General features: G+C 37.6%; 1 protein-coding gene across 1 annotated transcript in view; it reads right to left on the bottom strand.

Moving 5' to 3' along the window:
• The window catches only part of OCA2 (OCA2 melanosomal transmembrane protein), a 556,217-nt gene that overhangs the window by 532,086 nt on the left and 8,245 nt on the right, over positions 1-15,886 (bottom strand). The window lies entirely within an intron of this gene.

Raw genomic sequence — 15,886 nt, 5'->3', positions numbered from 1 at the left:
TGTCACTGGCCCAGTTAGGAGTTACTGAATTGATCTCAAAGTGAAATGTGTTAGCAGAGACCCAGAACACATGTTCCACCAAAAGTAACCATGGTACAAATCCAGCTCCATGGGAGGTACATGGGAAGTCCAGCAGATCATTCCTGGTTAGTCAGGTTAAATGACTCATTTGAAGTCAAACAATTAGTAAGAGATTTGAACTCAGGATCCCTGATTCCAAACTGAGTTCTTATTTACTGTAGTTCCTCCTTTTCTAAGGAATATCTTATGATTCATTCTATTGTAACCTGTGACTCAGGTCCCCCATGAACCATGTTAAATTTGGGGGACAGAATCCCCAAAATCAATTCTCTTTGGTACATTACCCACCCCCCTCCCAAAGTTTATTCTGAGAAAAATCTCTTCACATAGCTTGTATCTGACTCTCTATAGATATGGGTAAACATATCTCTAGCTCCTATTCAAGCAATCAAGGTAACAATGAAATTGCTAATATAGGATAGCCTTTATTCCAGCCTATATAAAATACAAAGTATTTACAGGAGTTCATAAACAAATGCATGAAACACATAAGAGACTCATATTGATCCATAAATATCATTATAACTCTTTCCCTCTCCAGGGTTGTATGCAGCGCCCCCCCCCCCCCAGATTCATAGTGTTAGCCTGTAATTTAGGCCCCCTCTCTGAAAGGAAATGCACTTTGGGCAACGAAACAGATATCTTTCAGAACTCTCCATACTCCATCATTGCCCCTAGATGCTGTGATCTCTTCAGTCAAAAAGCTCCTAATCTTCTCTGTGCATCGATCATCTGCTGGGGTAAGGGGATTACACTATGGTCTTTCCAAGACTGATGTTCTCTTCTAAGGCCATGTGGGTTATTACAGTATCTGTAGCTCCCATGCTTCTTAGGCCAAGGAAGCCATTAATGACTAGGGGTGGGGGTGGGGGAATTTAGGACACAGATCCACTCCTGACTTTGCTATACTGTCAGGATCTCACAGATAAAATGAAATATGGAAAAACAAAGAAATCAAAAAGAACTAGACTCTCTGCCCAATCCTTTTTAGGACAGCACAAAGAGGGGCTTCTCACACAATAATGGGAGTCAACCAACTTAACCAACATCAGTGAAACCCACCCTCCAGCAGAACAAAGAAGTTTGTCTATATAGTTATCTCTTCCACATCACAATTTTCCCCATTGTGATTTCGATATATCAAGAGTTGGCATAAGAAATTAAATGGGAATTAGGGGGGACTTTTGTGGAAGCCACAGACAACATGTGAAGGCCTGAAGATGACACAGAAAAAATTTAGAAACTCAGAATTTGATAAAATATATGTAAGGTATTATATAATATCAACATATTTTATCTTTTAATACCATAATAATTCAGATTTCTTTGGTACAAAGGGAGAGCCAAAAAATTTTATACAGATTTTCCAGATCACAGCAGAAGGATGGGGGAGTCATGGGGAAGAGATAACTGTATCCTCAATAGGAATATACAATAAAAAATCCCAAAGGCTCATTAAACTGATAAAGGAATTCCTTTGGTCAACCCAATCTCTTCCCAACTCTAAAATGTAGTTAAGTTTTAAAATACAAATACCTCTGGAATCTGTGCTGACTTAAATTCAGACTAATTTGTAAATTACTAATACAAAACATCTTCTTTTCTATTTAGAAACAGGGGAAGAGAGAAAGAGCCTTTGGGTACCTGAGAAAAGGGAGACTGCTTTTGCGAGGAGTGGAGCACACGAGAATGGTAAGGATACAGGAAGGAAACACCAAGGTGGCCTACAAATTTTCCTTTCCTCATAACTTTAATCAAGACTAGTCTACCAAAATCTATTTAATAAGACTACCACAAGGGCAAGCCAAAAGAAATAAACTTTTTGCAGCCTTTATTCTGCTAACTTTCACATAAGAAAATACCACTAAGACAATGTCTTCATGAAAAAAAAAAGACACAACAGAAGGAATATTTAAGGTTTGCTGTTTCCAGTCCCCCTCCAACCCAAAACATTCATGCCACTTGACTAATAACACTGTTTGAGGGAATCATTAGGTGGTTACAAACTGTCAAATTATTGTCATGATGTTCAGGGTATCTGATATAACCAGTCAGAGGGTGTAATGCAGTTTACAGCTGGTATTAAAGGTCCTGCAGAGTCAGTGTTTCCTGAGGAAAAAAGGAATAAACAGAGATCAAATGGAAGTACAAGCTTTAGATTAAGGACAAAAAAGAATGCTTTTTGTCAGCTTCCACACATGGAGCAACGGGGGTTTCTGTCAGATTGCAGATTCTCTTCATCCTTCTTTGGGAAGATAGTTATTACAAAGAGATCTAGGAAGAAATAAAATAGCATTGGATGCTATTCCAGAAAGCACTTTTTGGCAAAATGAAAAAGACACGCTCCCAGCTCTACCTCCAAATAGAAAACGCCCCAAGCAAGCTTTTGTGACTATTTGTTTTGGGCAATTTTCTCCTAACACCACCCAAGATTTTTTTTTAATTAAAAAAGAAAAGAAGGAAGAGAAAACTATGTCTCTCTAAATAGTGAACTCCTAGCATACACGGCCTTTTCCCATTTTCCTTTCTGGCGCAGAGCCCTATAATGCAGGGCTTCTTAAGCTTTTTCCACCGGAGATCCCTTTTCAAATTTTGAAAATTTTTGCAGCATTTGTTGGCATTGCATGGCCTGAGGGCACGCACAACGCAAAGTGTGCATGTTGTATGCTCAGAACCAGGGCTGCAGTGAAGTTGTGTGATGCAACGCTGGCAAGAGCTGCCAGAAACACCTACAATTCATTATGCATTTAATTTTTAATTAATTTTGGTCACTGTGCATTCAGAAACCTTTCACTGTTGCCAAATTTTTCCCCCATATGGGGTCATGACCCACATTTTAAGAAGCACTGGATAGCACATTCTGAATCCATTAAAGCACACAGCAGAGTGAGGGAACACTAAAGCACAAATTGTGTACACAGTTGAGGTAATAAGTTACAATCAGGGGTATGATGGTAAATGTTTAACAATTGGCTCTACAAAAAAAAGTATGCGCAGCACACTTATATTTGATCTGCATTATTAACATTTTCTTATTACTTCCTTAAGTTTAGACAATAAAGAACAATAATCACAAATCACAAATCACAGCTGATTTGTAATGTTAGCTGATTTCCAAGGTGTAAATGCTCACCCTGAAATTTTAACAATCAGCTCTCACAAGCTGGCATGATGAGTTGGCTCCAGAAAGCCCCAGGTACAAGTGCAGAGCTAGAAGGCCCAGGCAAGTTAGTCAACAAACATTTTTTAAGCACTTCATATGTTAAGTGGAGGCAGGTAGATGGCACAATGGATAGAGTACCAGGCCTGGAGTCAGGACCATTTGTGTTCCGGAGTTCAAATCTGGCCTCAGACACTTACTAGCTGTGTGATCCTGGGCAAGTCACTGAACCCTGTTTGCCTCAGTTCCTCTTCTGTAAAATGAATTGAAGAAGAATTGGCAAACTACTCCAGTATCTTTGTCAATAAAACCGCAAAGGGGGGTCACAAAGAGTCAAACACAACTGAAACAACTCTACAACAACAAAATGGACTACCTTGACCAGAAGGCTTTGTGTTTCACAAAATCAAGACATCATCTAGTACGGATTTTGATTGGATACAGGTGCTTATACTATATAGGTTTTTTTATTTGTTTGTTTAAGAGATAATAAATAAGAAGACTGGACAACCACATTTAGACCATGGAAAAACAGGGCAGCTAGGTGGCACAGTGTATAGAATTCTGGGCCTGGAGTCAGGAGGATTCATCTTCCTGAGTTCACATCTGGCTTCAGACACTGACTGTGTAACCTGAGCAAATCACTTAACCCTGTTTGCCTCAGTTTCCTCATCTGTAAAATAAGCTGGAGAAGGAAATGGCAAACCACTTCAGTATCTCTGCCAAGAAAAAACCAAAGGGAGTCATGAAGAGTTGGACATGACTTGAACAGCTGAACACCAACAAAAGACTTCAAACACAGACTGTGGGAATCAGGTGAGCGTCGAATGAGCATGGAAACGGTAGATATTCAGGCACGTGCTGGGCAAAGATTCAGACAATTCATTTGGTGTAGATATGGCCACAGTGTCCTGAAAGTAATAATATTCAATAGCTACTATCCATCATGGAGAGGGAAGTAATTAAACAGAGACTACTTGCAGATATGACACTCTTAATACCACATTACAAGTTCAAATGGATGATGTCTTTCTACCGAGCTGAAAAGACTGAAGGATTGAAACAGATTCTGATTTGCAGTCAGTCCCCTTGGGATTGTGGAAGATGGCCATCTGGTATGGGTGCTAAGAATGCTTACTACCTGACTCATTCCATCTTATTACCTTGCTATTCTATTTTTAGTAAATGCTTTTTTTCCCTAAGATCCATGTGTTAGAGCCTGTGCTGGAGAGACTCATTGGAATGGGCTTAGAGTGGTGAATTTGAGTAGACAATGATACAAACAGAAACTTGAACCAGGTCTCAGAGTCATGTGGGGACCCACAGGAATCTTTGCATTACAAGTAAAATCTCATGTTACTCAATTCTCTTGATCCAGAAAAAGTATTAAATATCTTGCAGGATTTCCTAGTCTTGACACTTTTTTCTTATTCACACTACCTCCTTCCACCAATTCCAGATCAAGTTGCCTTTTTTCCTAACAGCCTTAGAAAAGCAAAATTTCTCTTGAAGCTTTGAGTCCATCCCTTTCAACCAACCAATTCAGGGTTTAAACTGCTTTCCTTATAGCCATTTTAATCTAAAGTAAACTGATGTTCCTCTAGACTCTACCTATATAAATTCTCTGACTAAACCTTCCTTTGGCTTAGGTTTTTCAATATCTTACTCAGTTTTCTTGAATAAACATTACTTTCTTAATGAGCATGTCCTTGATTCCTTATAGCTCTTTTTCCTTCCTTTTTTATTACAATAACTTTTGTAGCAGGCTTTATCATTCCTGATTTGCTCATTCAGTGGTTATTGTCGTTTTGAACTGCCATTTCACTTAAAAAAAAAAAACTCCAAGCTTCTCCCTCAAAGTTGCTCTTTATGTCCACAACCCAACAAGGTAGACCAGAGTTCCTCGCAAAAAAAAAATCAGTGGTCAAGAAAACCTCATAAACTCCTACATAGTTTGTAATTTACCTCCATGAGGCATATTGGCTTAGTTAAAAAAAAAAAACTTATCATGTTATTATTAATTCTCCTGTTATTTAAATTTTCAGATGTGATATGTCTTCTATTCTCAACCAATTTGCAGTTTGAAGGGCAGGGTCTATGTGCTATGCAGTTTGTCTATATGCCCCACAATGCCTAGTACAGAACCATGCACGTAGAAAAAAAACTCTGAGCTTAGACTCAGAAGAACTGGTTCTTATCTTTGGCAAAATATTTAACCTCAGAAAGACTCAGTTATCTAATCTTTAAAGTAAGGGACATAAAACTTGCATATTTTTATCTCCTCAGAAGGTTGTTATGAGTCAGTTAATAAATATGAAAGTGTTTTATAACTAAAAATTGGCATGTTATTTGTCATTACTGTAGATATTATTAGTTTTATTCTAGGTATTGAATAAAAATTTTAGTGCATAAATGAATGCTGAAGTCAAATGTCTTGCTCTGCAGTATTCCAAGTCATATCAAACATTTTTCAGCTCCTACCTGGGCAAGGTGCTATAAAGGAGATAGACTTGGAATGAGATGATCAAGGCTTAAATCTCAGGATTACCAGCAATGTGACTTTGGGCAAGTCACTTAACCCTTTTTAAGCTAAGTTTCTTCACTTATAAAATGTGGATAATATACATACCTTAATATTCACAATGATCCTGTGAGATACTTAAATATGAAAGCATTTTGTAAACCAAGAAGCAAATAAAATAATTTGATATTTAAATGGATAGATCTATGATCTCACCTATGTGAATGGTACAGATAACAAGACATCCATACATTTTTATCCAAAATTGCTTTTGTCCATGTTCTCCTTATATCCATCCAACATGGTGAGGTACCTTTTACTAGACCTATGTATGTTTCATGGAAACCAATAGCAAATGTGGACCATACTTCAAGTTGTCTCTTCCTACCTGATTGACCCATTTCCTTTTCATGTAGGTCAATAAATCTCTCTGAAAGTATCCTTTATACCAGAGATAGCAAACTCAAGGCCCAGCACCCAAGTCCCATCCAGATTAAAATAAAATTGGGAAATGCTTATCAAAATTAACAAAAATATAGTACAACACAAATAATGTTATTTTGTCGTTTCCTAAGTCAATATGTGGCTTGCAGTGATCCAATTCTATTTGAATTTGACACCATTGCTATACACCATTTCCCCTGAACAACTGTTCATTGGCAATTTGTTGTAACCCACTTACACCACTGTGGTCCGTTGAATGACCTGAAACTTTAATTCTTCAGAGACTGTGTTATTCTATGATTCATATAGCACATCTGGAAGAATATACATGTTTAAAAAAAAAAGATGCTTTTTCGTTTCATGAAGAAGCTTAAAGTCATTAAAAGCTCTGCATAACTTTCCAAAGCCAGCCCAGCCTATTCTTTTATTCTTTCAGACAGAGTCTGTCCAAAATATTCATGGTGAGGCAAACAGAAAGACTTGCCCAGTATCACACTTTTTTCTCACATCTTCCTGAATCCAAGACCAGCGCTCTATCCACTGCCTCCAGCTTACCTCTAAACATTGTCTATATTCACTGTCTATATAAATACATATAGACTTTGAAACCATGTATCATTCTAAGTAATTGACATTATTTATCCACTTCTTTTACCTTTGTAATTATACTAATTCTTTTGAATGACTATAGAACTCATTTAGGACATCTCAATATTCCAGAGCTTAATGAAATTAACATGAAATTATTCTCCAAAAAGTGAAAAGGGTCTTGCCATCTATAGGAAATACTTCTGCCACTTTAATCCTAACCTGAATACTTTTCATAACCTCTAACAATACCTTTGATGTCTTCCTGTTGACTATAATGACCAGAGAGTCGCTGAACAAGGTAACTAAATTGTTACAATTTTCAAAGACTCTTGTATTATGTTAACATACATATGGGAGACACCTTGCTACTACAAAAACAATATTTTGTTCTACCAAATCCAATGTCTGTTGCTTTTTATATATAGTTAAACAATAACTATAGTATGATCATGTAGTCACTGCACATTTCAATTAATCATGTGACTGTAAAGAGATAGTCTGCTATAAAATATCATTTGTAAAAGCCTGCCTGTTCCCATCACATACTTTCAAGGATGTGGTCAATACACATAAAATTATTCTCACTGACGTTTCTTAGAGATGGAAAAGAAGACAAATGCTTCAGTAGTTATTGATATTCATTCATTTGCCTTTTCCAGGAATAATATGTCCCATGATTTTCCAAGCATTTGGTGTCCTCTTTTTCATATGTCTTAAGAATCAATTGCTCAATTCCTCAATGCCTCAAAATCTCATCACCTCTGAATACGCTTAGTATAGTCCTTCTGCTCTTATAATTTGTGTTTTCCATTAATTCCATTTTCATTTCCTTACGCAGTATATCAAGGACTATGATGTTAGGGTTCAAATGTGGCAGCTTTGACACTGATAGAGAAAATAGTTTGTTACAAAAATCTTGACAGATCTTTTCCATGTTTCATTTTTTTTTATTGTCTTTCCAGGATTATACTCAAATGCTTCCAGGACAACCTGCCTTTGTTGGATTTTTTACCAAGCTTTTAGTAAACTCCTTTTTTCATCTGCCTCAATGCTTTACGAGGTAATACTATTCAATCTTCCACTCTTCTCCTCTGTTTTCAAAAATAAACTTATATTCTAAATTAGTGTTGATCTTGGCTGCCATCTCTCTCCACTTGGCAGGAAGAGCAAGTGTTTTCTCACTCACAAAATTTCTAGGCTCTTTTGGTCTCATTGTGGAGAATTATTTACATTAAATTTCTTTAGAAAATGATGGTACTCTATGTTAATGTCTGTTTTGCTTTGGTTTTTTATTTAATATTTTGTTCATCAGCTTGTTTAAATAGGTCAGAATGAAGTAGCCTCAATTACACAATATAGCCTTCTTATTTTTATTCTTTTTTCTAATTTGGCATTAATTTTTATCTTTTCTCTAAAATCTGACTGTAAACAGACGGCTGAATTTAACATGAGTGCCACAGAAGTAACTAGTTATTTCTTGTCTCAACATATAATTAATTTCATTTTTTGTGACATTTATCAATGTTTGCCACGTCCACTCTCCTTCTCTTCTGGAAAAACAAAAAAGTCGGATACACAAGTATGATGTTTCTGTATAGTCTATAAGATTTTGTCATCTCTCATTTCTTTTTATTCAACTTTGCATTCCATTGTATTTTTCTTTCTATTCTTCACTCTTCCCACATTTACACTGAAGTCACCATTATTAAAATAAATGTCAATTTAATTTGGGGAATTTTATCATGTTCTTCATAGAATTTCTGCATCTCCCTGTCTTCTTCAACAGATGTTAACACTCAGGTTCCAATTATTTTCATTTTGTCTTTTTTTTCAATGTCAATCAAGAATATTGCTTGATGGCCAAATTTCCAGTAGTACTGTATTTTTTATTGCCTTCAAAGCACAAGGTTGGGTTTTTGTTTTCCACTCAATATTTTATTTTTTCCAATTACATGCAAAGATGGTTTTCAACATTCACTTTCACAAGATTTTGAGTTCCAAATATTTTTTTCTCCCTCCTTCTCCTATCCCCTCCCCAAGATGGCATGCAATCCGATACAGGCTATACATGTACAATCATATTAAGCATATTTCCACTTTAGTCATGTTGAAGCACAAGGTTTTTTAAAACTGCTTCTCCTCTGAATTCAGGAGGACCTGAGTTCAAATCTGGCCTCAGACACATAACACTTACTAGCTGTGTGACCCTGGGCAAGTCACTTAACCCCATTGCCTAGCCAAGCAAAAAAAAAACAAAACAAAACAAAAAAAAAACTGCTTCCCCATGGAGGGTCTGTGAGCCATTCTTCCATTTAGCTGAAACTTCCTTGTATCACCTAATTTCATTTAAAACAGGATTATCAAGATGGATGATTCATTTTCTCCAGGCATATGCCCATCAGTCTGTTAATAAGTATATATTAAGTGCTTACTATGTGTGAAAAATTGTGCTAAGTACTGGGGATACCAAGAAAGGCAAAAACATGGCCCCCGAACTCAAGGAGCTCACATTTTAATGGGGAAGACAACATGTAAAAACATTATACAAAAAAAAATATATATGGGGCAGCTAACCGGCACAGTGGATAGAGCAATGGCCCTGGAGTCAGGAGGACCTGAGTTCAAATCCAGCCTCAGACACTTGATACTTACTAGCTGTGTGACGCTGGGCAAGTCACTTAACCCCATTGCCTAGCCAAAAAAAAAAAACAAAATTATATACATATATATATATGTATATATATGTGCATACAGTATAAATGGGTCACACAGCTACTAAGTGTCTGAAACTGGATTGTGAACTCAAGTTTTCCTGTCCCCAAGACCAATGATCTAGCCACTACACAACCTAGCTATCTCTACTACACCAAGCTAGAAAAAAGTTAGGTAACCTCCACCTCTCCCACTACTGCTATTCCCAACATTCATAAAGTGCCATACCTTCCCAGAATCCCCAAATACTATCTAATTTCGTTTTGTTTTGCTTTTGTATTATGTTGATACAGTAACTGGAATTCTACCAGTTAACTACTAGTCTAAATTAGCAAACATAATCATTTAAAAATTCAAATACTTCTGAAAGTCCTAGGGACCAACATTCACGCATTAATATTTAATCAATGTAGAACTATATTGAAGATATAAGGATTTTGACTGGGAGGAAGGAAGGTAAGCATGAACCAACTGTGTAACCATAGTGTCTTATTTAACCTTTTTAGTTCTCAGATTCTTATCTGCAAAATGAAAAGATTTCATTACATGACCTCCAAAGTCCCTGGATCACAGAATTAAGAACTGGGAAAAGGTCATCAAATGTAATCTCCTCATTCGGTAAATAAGGAAATTGAATTCCAGATGGGACAAATAACTTACACAAGGTTATGAAAAGTATTCAGGTTAGGATTAAAGTGGCAGAAGTATTTCCTATAGATGGCAAGACCCTTTTCACTTTTTGGAGAATAATTTCATGTTAATTTCATTAAGCTCTGGAATATTGAGATATAACATAGCTAGTAAGTTGTAAAGCCAGAATTGGGGAGGCATTAGATACAATGGAAAGAGAGAGAGACTTGGTTCTGCCCCTTAGTATCTATGAAAACATGGGCAAGTTCCTTCATCTCTCTGGGCCTCAGTTTCCCCATTTGTAAATGAAGAAGTTGAGCTAAATTATCTCTAAACTGTCTTCTATATCTAAAAATCTACAGGTCTATGAAATTTCAGGTGAGGTTGCTCCCAAAGTTGCCCTGTAAGCTTATTGGTCCATTCAGTCTCCAAAGAGGAAAACAAAACAAACAACAAATCTAAGTCTAACTAAGAGAGAACAGAAGAAAGAGATTTTATGATGTGAGGGGTTGTTATATTTTTTATGTTTATTTCTTTGTGGAAAAATTCTCTACCCATCCTGATTTGGGGTTCAAAGCTTGACTCTTCCACTTACAAATAAATTATCTTACCTTTCTGGACATTATTTTCCTTGTTTGTAGAATGACGCAGTTGAACTCAACAATATCTAGCTATAGCCCTGTAAAAACAACTCTCCTGAATCCAATCAAATGCTAATTTAATTACATTAAAGTAACCCAAGTTGGAATATTGAAAAGCTTATTATAAGTGATTTGTGGTCATTCAGTATACTTTCTTTAAAGATAAGACATGATAGAACAGTACATACGGTAACAACATTGAGAAAATGAATTACTTTAAAAGATTTCAGACCTCTGATCAATGAAATGACCAACCACCCCCTACAGAGAGCCAGTGATAAAGAATGTTAGCCTCCTCTTGACTCAAGATGCAGAATCAGATATACATTTTTTGAAATGACCAATGCAGGAGAAAGCTATTTTGCTTGATTGTGCATGTTTGTTATGAGGGTTTTGTTCTCCTTCTTTTTCTCAGTAGAGGGGAGGGAGTTATGAAGGAGAGCCAATAAATGCTTGTTAATTAAAAAATAATTTTAAAAAAATAAGACAATGTAATTTTTTGGTAGTAAATGAAGGACAGTAGAACACACTACACTGCCTTGAATTTGTTTTGTTTTGTTTTTCAACTTGACCATATGGTTTTTTATTTTCTGCCTGTATCATAATTCTATTTTGCTCTCACATTCTATTTATTTATTTTCAGCCAATAAAACTGAAATTCATTTTGGAATCAAAACTTTAGACCAATGTCACATCCACTTTCTTCCCAGGCTCCAAAACATCTAGTCTTTTTCATGCTGCAGCCCAATAGAACACAAGAAGACATGAAAAAGGACAAATAAAACTAAGTGAGAAAATACATTTTGAGCTTTGGGGCCTCTGACACCCGACTTTGGGTCATTTTTAACTTGGTTTCTAGATCTCACGATGGGAATTTAGTGCTAACATCAAACACTGCAATGAATTTTGATTTTTCCTTCTTTATGCTTTAGCCATCCTCGTGGTAAGCTCAATGCATTGTGAGGAGCCATTACCTGTAGGAAGAATATATTGAGGTTCACTTGTGCAAAGGTATGTAATATCATGTACAGGGATTGGCATAATGAAATTCAGACCATAAATCACGTAGCTTTAAAAAAAATAATGATGACAAATAGCCACAAAGTCATCTCCAAACCCCCAAACATATTTCCTCTTGGTAGTGTAGGTCTATACCCACACTCCATGCAGGCCGCCATGTTTTTAATATAAAATTTGACACATATTTATTAAATGCCTACTCCGAGCAGGGCTCTGTGTTAGGTCCTGCGGATGCAAAGACAAAAAAGAAACTTTCCCTGCCCTGAAGAAGCTTATGTTTTATTGGGAGGATGCCACATGTACTCAAGAAATAAGTAGGAAGTATATTCAAAATCATTTCAAAAATGCTGATTACTGGGATAAGTAGGAAAAACATAGGAGTAGGGTAGGGTAAAACATAGGGTAAGTAGGAAAAACATACTCTCTTCCTCAACAAGGGATAAAATAGTGTGGTACCATGGAAAGAAAGCTGGATTTTAAGTCAAGAGACTTGGGTTCAAATCCCATTTCTCCTATACCACCTGTGTGACCCTGCACAAACCCTTTCCCTTCTCCAGGTGTCACCATCCTCTATAAAATGAAAGGGCTGGACTAAGTGGAAGGTCCCCTCCAACTCTGAATTCTACAATCCTATCACATGAAATTAGATTCCTATGAAAAATCATCATTTCAAATCTTTATAATTTGCTTTCATGTTATTCCCCTTTGCAAACTCTCCACCATAGTGGAGCCTGCTGCTAATCCCTGTACATGATATTACCTACCTTTGCACAAGTGAACCTCAATCAATCAATAAACATTTATGAAGTACCTACTATGTGCCTAGCACTGTGCTTGTTCCTCACTGGTGTGAGGGTTGCTCACAAAACACTTAAAGCACAGCCCAGGTCTTGCCTTCTCCAGGAGGCCTTTCCTGATTTCCCTACCTGCTAATGGTCCCTCCTTAAAATTATTCTCCATAATTCTGTCTTTGTTCTTGTCTGTACCTGTTGTTTGACTGATGTAGGGAACTTCATGCTGAAGAAACTCCCTCTACCAATGCAGATTGCCAACTATTCTGCAATTTCAAGTCTGAGAGCCACCTGAAGAGGCTAAATAATTTGCCCAGGGTGACACAGCCAGGATGTGTTCAGAAATAGGACCTGAACATTATTAGTTGTAACTGACTCCAAGGTCGGCTGTCCATCCACTCCTCCATACTGACTCTCCTATTATTGTTGTAAAGCATGTGTTCAGTATTTATCTGTGTACATATTATAGCCCTCTAACAGAATACAAGCTATTTGAGGACAAGAAAAATTCTGTTTTTGCCTGTGTATCTACAAAGCCTAGCACAGGGCCTTACACATAGCAGCCATTTAATAGGGTTGGTCGAACTGAATAATTGGTCAGCTCAAACCAAATTTTGTGCCTTTGTTTCAAAGGGAGATAGGAAAATACATATCAGCAGCATTGGCACATTTCCACGGGTGGATTAGAACCAGCTCAAGAGAAATGGTTATTAAATTTTCAGCATGAACACTTTCCCCTCAGAAAACGGCAAATGGCAAAAATAAGATCATGATTTATTGTTCTGTTGATTGTCTAGATTTTAAAAAGTGATGGAGAAAATGTTAATATAGATTAAGCGTAAGAGGGCATAATTATTGTTGTTTTTCATAGATCTGGATGTTAAACATTTACTAGCACATTTACTAAACACTTCACATTAATCTACTGAGTGAGGAAGGCCAAGAACAAGTCAGAAGTTAAACTAGAATCTGCTAAGTGGAAATTGAATTTCTGGCCTCCATTGACATTTGTTCCTGCTGGGTAAACTCAGCTCTGGTATTGATCTCATTGGAATGTCATCAGCCAAAAAGAGTATAGCACATGTGAGACAGGGAAGTGAATTGATTTCTGACCATAAGCTCAGTGGGGAATTCCCATCCCTAAATCTTTACTCAAAAAAAAAAACACAAAAAAACAGTGTGTTCCAACTCATCAGATATTTTCTCATCCATGTATCCAAGCCATGCACTGATATAAAAAAAGCTGTATTATATCAGTACTGCCTGAAGCAGGGTCAGTTTGATGAAAGACTGAAAGGAAAATTATAGTATCACCCACCTCTGCATCTTTGCACAGACTGTTCCCCATGCCTGGAATACACTCCCTCTCCATCCTCCCTCTCCTAGAAATCCTAGCTCCCCATGGAAAACAACTCAGATGCTACCTTCTATGCTTTTCCTACTTACCCCAGTAATCAACATTTTTGAAATGATTTTGAATATACTTCCTACTTTTTTCTTGAATACATGTTGTATCCTTCCAGTAAAACATAAGCTTCTTGAGGGCAGGGACTGTTTCATTTTTGTCTTTGCATCCCCAGGACCTAACATAGAGCCCTGCTCGGAGTAGGCATTTAACAAATATGTGTCAAATTTTATATTAAAAACATGGCGGTCTCTATGGAATGTGGTATAGACCTGCACTACCAACCTTGAATCTTTACAGCCTCTGATCCCTTCAAAGATCATGCCCAATATGGAGGTTTGTCCCTGGGCCTCTTCTCTGTTCCAGCATCACCCTTCTTATACTTTCTGCTTTTCTCCCCTCCCCCACCAACATATATCATAAAAGATAGTAATATATAGGCCTGCCACTACTTCATTCCCATCTGAGCTCTGCTTCTGATGCTCTGGATTTTACCACCAATGCCTCAGCTGCCTTCGTACCCTGGGACAGCCCTCCCCCCCTCCCTCCCTCTCTCTCCCTCTCTCTCTCTCTCTCTCTCTCTCTCTCTCTCTCTCTCTCTCTCCTCTCATTGAGAAGTTCCTCCCCAAACCTCCATTTTGAGGGAAGGGCCCAGGTCAGTCATCCTTCACTCCTCTCTAAGCTCTACTTCTGATTTTCCAGAATTTATCATGCCCCATAGGGGGAACCCTCTCTCTCCTTTCCCCCACCCCTGACTTTTCAACTCCCTTTTAAATGTTGTCTTCCCTTGCATTTGAACATCAGCTCCCCGAGAGTTGTCTTTCTTTATGCTGGTATTTATATTCCCAGGACTTAACACAATGGCTGGCACAAAGTAAGTGTTTAATAAATGTATGTTGACTTGATTTTACTTCCACAAAATGGAACATAAGTAGTCAAATGGCCATTCAACTCAATTCTATGAGTATTCATTCAGTACTAATAGGTCCTCAGCACCATGTTAGGCATTATGGGGGATACAGGAGTGTAAGATTCTACCGAAACAGGTTGTTTCTCCAAGGCACTAGTGACCTCCCAATCACCAAATCTAATTGTCCTTTTTTAGGTTTCGTTCTCCTTAACCACTTGGCAGCATTTGATTTTGTAGACCACTTATTCCTACTGTATTATCTCTCTTTCTTTGGCTTCAGAGACAACCCACTCTCCTGGCTCTCCCATGGTGCAATGGAAAGAGCACTCTCTCTAGAGTCAGACAATCTGACTTCAGTCCTGATTTGGATGCTTAATATCTGTGTTACTTTGATGAAGTTACTTAACCTCCCCCGGGCTTCAATTTCATCTGTATGTAACAAAAGGTAAACTGATGGGGGTGGGGGGTCACCTGGCCAATAGGGGCCCAGTCCTTTGAGCACATTTGGACTTGCCTTTCCTGGTGGGCTATAGAGATCATGTGAGATGTTCCTTGCCTGACTCTCTTCTAACACATGGGACTTTGGGGAGCTAGTTAGATTCCCAGGATTGATGTCTTTCCAGACTCCATAGTCAGAATTTCTCTAAGACATATTGAGTCATGATCTCTTTAGCTGCCATTGTGCTCAGGGCACAGTCTCTTTCCACCTTCATTTATAGGCACTTCCTCAGAGCTTCATTAGCCACTACCACTTTGGAAACCTTTGCTACTGACTAAGATTGCTGGAAGAAATTCTGTTGGCTTTCATCAATCTCCAGTATTCAGTCACCTGAGCGCTCATATCTCAGGATACTGATTCACCTAAGCACAAAAGAAACAGAGGTGCCTTTGGCAAGGCTGGGAGTGGCAGGAATGTCCAGCTCCATTATACCACCACCAGGAGTAGCTTAAAGCAACCTTCTTACTTGAAAGTTATCAGG

This window comes from Vombatus ursinus, unplaced genomic scaffold (genome assembly GCF_900497805.2).
Source record: "Vombatus ursinus unplaced genomic scaffold, bare-nosed wombat genome assembly UNPS02011591.1, whole genome shotgun sequence".
NCBI classification, from domain to species: Eukaryota; Metazoa; Chordata; class Mammalia; order Diprotodontia; family Vombatidae; genus Vombatus; species Vombatus ursinus.
Note: the sequence above shows the minus strand (reverse complement) of the source record. Positions and strands in the feature narration are given on the sequence as shown.